The following is a 5883-nucleotide window of genomic DNA, read 5'->3' as shown; positions in this document are numbered from 1 at the left end:
GATTGTTGGATGGATTGCTAAACGCGATTTGGCTTTTATTATGAAAGGCCGCATTTGGGTGGCGTCTGGCTTGTTTGATCAATTTAGCGACTGTTTATTATTGCCCTTCGTGAAAGTTCGAGTCTTTCGCCAAACTTCCGCCTTTACCCCATGATTCCTGATAACTACAATAATTTGCTTTCCCCGCGTTCAGTGGTGGAGACCGAACGGTTCACTGCTAGATGATAATAACAATACCATAGCGTATAATGGCGTTTCAACATCATCACATGATACAGATTACTTTCTGTTCTGCATTGCGTAACTTTCATGGTCAATGCTTCATCCGAGCAGAATACATTTCAGTGATATCGTACTAATCTAGCCATACGTATCCTATACTTTCTACATATAATACAGCAACGTGTATCAATATCTCTAAAGTAACTGACAACGCTATCGCTTTCTGAATAGCCATAATCTCTACAGAACAGAAACCCTATCAGCCCAATCCAAGCGTACAGATGCATAAATATTCTCTTGTTTATCGGGTTATGTAATGCTTTGCATTTGGGACATATATTATTGTATAGCTAATGTCGCATAGATCGACCTTGTTCTTTCCTTCCCACACGCCTTTTCACCTCCTGAGGTGAACGAAACACGTTCGTCTGAAATACCAATGGCTGCCAGTAGTAACAATGACTTTAATGCTGACCCATCTCTCCCGTAGCCTAAAAAATATTGTTTAGGACCAAATGATGCACAAGTCATAGGATCAGTGCCAGTAACATTAACACAGGTGGCTAGACTCTACCATCTATTCCTGTTTGCTGGAGTCACTGATTGACCTCGCAAGTAACCCAGTTATTCTACCTTCGTTCATGAAAGTCCGTCTTGGCCTATACGGCGAAATAAATGAACTGAGGAACCCGCTACGGGATGACCTCTGCTGGGGACACATGAGGTTAGAGGTGACAGATCCAGTAAGGAGGTGCGCAAGTCACTTCACGCCAAAATATGACTAAACATTTAATACCATCGAACTAATAATTTAACACCTGGTTCAAAGCCACCATTGCCATTCTGACTAACACAGTAGCTATTATGGTGGTAGTTTACCAGCCTGTCATGTGACAAGAACTGTGCCATCGATATATTATGCTTCACGAATTTTTACTGATGGACGGTCCTGCTAAACTGCTGGCTCTACGTAGCTGGTGGAACGCGATAGAAGCATAAGAAGTACTAAATGGTGCAGTTTGGACGCTTGTGTATCTGACCAAAAAAATTCATCTATCAATATCAGTGAATATTTCTGAGCCGCTAAAACCCAAAGCTTTAATTTGATTCTACATTCAATTTACCGTTGATGATACAAACAGCTGATGACTAAGAAGAACGAACGAAGATCCATGTTATGACAAACATATCGATTTCTCTTCTAGAAAGAAAAGATCTCAAAGACGATATATATTTGGCACCTATAGTGATTTTCATTTATGCTAGCTCCCCCAAAAACGACCGCGCAAATCGATCACCATATATATATATCCTTTTAGCCGAAAAGAATGCCAAAAAACGTGATGCAGCATATCTGTTGAATGGGAGATAAATATGACTTTTTCTTGCAAAATTATGCTGTTCTACAATGTAGATATATTTTATTGGCTGATACAGATGGACGCAGAAAGGAACGATTGCGGATTTAAGAAATACCCATTGATAAGTATCACTAAACCAACCAAAAAGCGATCATTTTATTCTACGATGCTTCGCCAGCGTACGTTGCTTCATAAGCATTCATGGTCGGTATATTTTTTTTTTCGCCTTATCGACGGCGTCTTTCCTCAAAATCACGCCACACCCAATACTCACGTCTATCGCCTGCCGTCTGTCGTTTGCTGTGAACACAGAATACCATTTTTAGACACCGATCCACAACGGCAACGATAACGAAACGGCTTTTATTGGCGTGCTCTTGTTTTGGCGGTATACGCGAGGAAGGAAGGGAGGGAGGGAGGTAGGGAAAGATGATTTCATCGTTAACGAAAACCATCGCATAAAAATATAAGGAAACGGGCAACTTCAAGAGGAAAAATAAAGATAACAAGCAGAGCATCACCATCGTAGAAGCACATGCCTCGGTGACCCAAATTATTTATACACGTACACGCGTCTGTGTATTTGACAATTCTTGTCTTTGGAAGCATCTGTACGTATGGGTGTTTAACCCCTCTCATTGTTGTTTCGCTTGCATGTTCGGACATCTGTATAATTATTATTGAGAACGTATCGGCTAGGTGTACACGTACCGAAAGCATGCTACATACAACAAAACAACTACATACAATATTAGAATGTAACACTAGTCTAGGATATCGACGTACGTGTGCTACTTTTGTTAATGAACAGTGCTACGCGTTGTGCGCGTTGTATGCCAACAATTATAAGGTTACACATATCCACAGAATGTTTACGCAATAAGATTTCTGCTATATTTTCTAGTTAATTTCTTGTTTGAGGTAGAATGTTAATATCTGAATACGTATTGGGAGAACAAAACAGAAAATAGAACTATTCATATAGGAAGTTTCCTTTTAAAATTGCCAAACGTCAGTTTGCGCCAGACATTCTGTGGATATTTACATAGATGCCTAGGCTCAAGCAAGTTGGAAACAGTTCTCAAAGCTACAGTATAGTATGTAGCAACTTTGGTCTTGTAACGTTCTTTTACTCGTCAGGTCACCACAGGTTGCATTAGAACAATGGTTATGTTATTGGGTCGAGTATTATCATGGGCCTCTATCAATACAGCCACAACTGCTGGAGCTCCTACTGTCGGCTTGTCCCAGTTTTTGCCACCTTCTTGCTCCATTCGTTATACCTTAACAAACATACAATTATGGTTTGCGTCAAGCTCACTTCCATCTATACTCTCTGAGCTACTGTCTTTTGTTCCCTTTGTCTTGTTCCTGTATGAGTTTTTGTAATGACTGCTGCGTTCATTGTCCCGGAGAGAGCGTCGCGAAGTGTCCTGTATATCATGCCGAACAGCCGATGAATATCTTAATTCTCAAAGGGGTGTTTGATGAGCATCACTGATGAGCAAAGTAGCAGCAACGACAGCATCGAAACCTGGCAAAAGTAAAGGCATAACCGACCTATCTAAATCTATGCATGTGCCTTTCATACGTCCCGTTCGTCCCACAGAAATTATCGCTTAGGTTGAAACAAATCAGTGGACCGTTCTTAGGTTTTACTAGGTTTCTAAGCTGTTGGCATTGATTTAGCATGCATATAACTTTTTCTCGTTGACGTTATGCTCAACTCATACTGTCATCACTTTTATCCCTTTCTCTCTTTTCCTATTGATATCTCTCTGTTCTTATGATCGTCATTAAAGTGAGGTTAATTACAGTCTTAGCTCCATTTAGAGGAAATTCGTGGTCGTTGGATAGTAGCGCAGTCGTCATTCATCCCATGTAGTCTTTATAATAAGTATGGTGTTCAAACGTCGTTTGGCGGTCAACAAGGGCCACACGGTGGAAAATGGGCCTGTACCTGCAGCGTAAGCTCTTGTTAGTTGCCTGTTTGCATTCGACAGCAGCGACGATGAATGCGTGTGACGGTGATTGCAGCGTTAATGTTCATCCTTCTTCCTGTACTTGTTCCACTGTTATATGCGTATTACAGAATAGCGTAGAAACCTAGACAGCTAAGGAACCATGCTTAGCTTGATTACGGCGATGGTGTAGCGTAATCATTTTCTTGATGGAGCTACAACGCTTGCTAGATCGTTAGGTATTTGAGGAATGTATATTAGACTTACTGGTTGTGCGGAGGAAAACGGGCGACAGGCTCTAAGAACGGGGCGGCAATACCTGGCTGGAATTAGTAAAAGGAGCATGGCTCGTTCTGAGGACATATGTCGACATGCATATACTCTACACAGCATAGGGAAAGGCAGGAAGGCAGTACTACTGCCAACGTGTATCATTCCCACATGCTGCCAATCTTGCATCGTGGATTCGATATACCTCCTTCATGATATACCAACCAGTACATCATGATCTTAAAGAGCTTCAAACATGAGTTGAGGTATGGTGCGAAGAGCCACGGGCCTGCTCGAGTAACGACTACGGAAAGGTGCTCCTTTTTCACGCTGTTAGTAACTTCTCCCTTAAAAAGAAAGAAGAAATCCGCGTTAGCGAGCTAAAGATCAGTGCCCCACGAATAAGTTTTGCCACATACGCCGACCTACCAACACATTTCATTGTGGGATTTGACGCGGCAAGAGTGTTCTGCCACAACCGCAAGGTTTCTATTTCTGTTCTTGATTTTTGTAGCTGGATTGCTACCTAACGGGGAAGTCAGCCAGACGAACGAGAACGCCAACTTAATCTCAATTGTTAGCAATTGTGAATTTGGAAAATATTCTATAGTTTCAGTGCCTTTTTTTCTCAGAAGCTCTCAGTTGACTAGTAATGCTACTTGGAAATCAAAGCAATTTAAAAAAGCTCTCATTTTAGTATTATTGTAACTGGATATGAGTGCAATAATTCCGTTCCCTATGCATAATGGACTTGACCAGCTAGTTCCGTAATCCTTACTTTCCGTAAAGTCTTACACAAGAATTTAAAGAACGACAATTATGACCCAGTTGTTGATGTCCGAAAAGATATAATTGTCTAAAGAGCCCGCTCCTGTAGTATGTTGTACTACCCTGTAGATTTTCCATTTTCGATCGGATCAATATTTGATACTTTTCTTTTATAGAATTCTCTATCGATCGTTGTTTCGAGCATACGATGATATTCACGAATGCTACGCGAATACTTTGTTTGATCTAATGATCATTTCAGACTGGCATGGGGATAATCGTCACCAAGCTCAGCGAATTCAAAGGTTCCTATGCTCACCGGCATTCAGAAACCAAAAATAATCATTTACACGCAACCTTAAGATCACAATCGCACATCCCAATCGCCGCTAGTCGTCATCATCCGACATTTGCCCCCAAAAATGATCTTCTTTTGGACCTCAATGAGCTGTGCCTTGAAAGTTTTCAACATGCAACATATTTTTGATATTCAATGCAACAAAAATAACGAACTCACCTTGAATCATTGTACGGATGGCTTTTTGGCGCATACCTTTAATGGTTGACAAATTCCACCCCTGTTCTATCCGCAACCCCCCCATGATGGGCTTGTACCGGTATGAAGACGTCCGAATTCCTAAGCTTCTTTTTTTGCTCCACTTCGCGTCCCAATCTTTAATATACCTATGAAAGCTGAGCCCAAGGTTTCCGCTATCGTGACCCGTACACTCCTCGCCTATGAAGTAATCGTCGTCGGTCGATTATAACTCTTCACTGTCGCAGCTGTTTTAGCATACAAATAGCCTGTCTTTTCCTCTATCTGACCACCATACGAGTATATTCGTATGTATATACAAATACAGCATGTCTCACTGCTTCTCGGTCTCGTCCCTGATTGAATATCACTTCCGTAATCATTGCAGTCATCGCACGACGTCAGAAGCAATGAGTGACCCTCTGCGACAGATAGGAAAAAAGCGAATTGTGAGGCAAGATAGAGATGAACAGTGTTCGAATAAACTACTATAGTGGCCAGCTCGGTTGATCGGTCCTAGCAGTACCTTGTTACAACCGATCTAGTTCGGAGCTCAAGGGATGCGCTGAAGGATTCTTCATATAAGCACGCAAACAGTAGCTACAAGGGAAGACTCAGAAGACAAGGGGATTAAACGGCGACAATAAGTGAGTCGATAAGCTGGAAAAAAGGGCCAAGAAATTGCTCATCGACACCGTTAATCATTGACGTCCTGAGCTGATGTCGGCGTGATGAGCTGATCCTGTGGCGCGAGTCTGTCTCGATG

The 5883-nt window shown here is 41.7% G+C and overlaps 1 long non-coding RNA gene across 1 annotated transcript; it reads right to left on the bottom strand.

The window, feature by feature from the left end:
• Positions 1-1572: 1572 nt before the first annotated feature.
• LOC147752564 (uncharacterized) lies at positions 1573-5436 on the bottom strand. Its single transcript, XR_015313715.1, has 3 exons — positions 5136-5436; positions 3812-4161; positions 1573-1883 (listed from the first exon to the last, which is right to left on the bottom strand). It is a non-coding gene; the product is annotated as an uncharacterized LOC147752564 (long non-coding RNA).
• Positions 5437-5883: the final 447 nt, after the last annotated feature.

This window comes from Varroa jacobsoni, unplaced genomic scaffold (genome assembly GCF_002532875.2).
Source record: "Varroa jacobsoni isolate VJ856 unplaced genomic scaffold, vjacob_1.0 scaffold_1162, whole genome shotgun sequence".
In the NCBI taxonomy this organism is placed as follows: Eukaryota; Metazoa; Arthropoda; class Arachnida; order Mesostigmata; family Varroidae; genus Varroa; species Varroa jacobsoni.
Note: the sequence above shows the minus strand (reverse complement) of the source record. Positions and strands in the feature narration are given on the sequence as shown.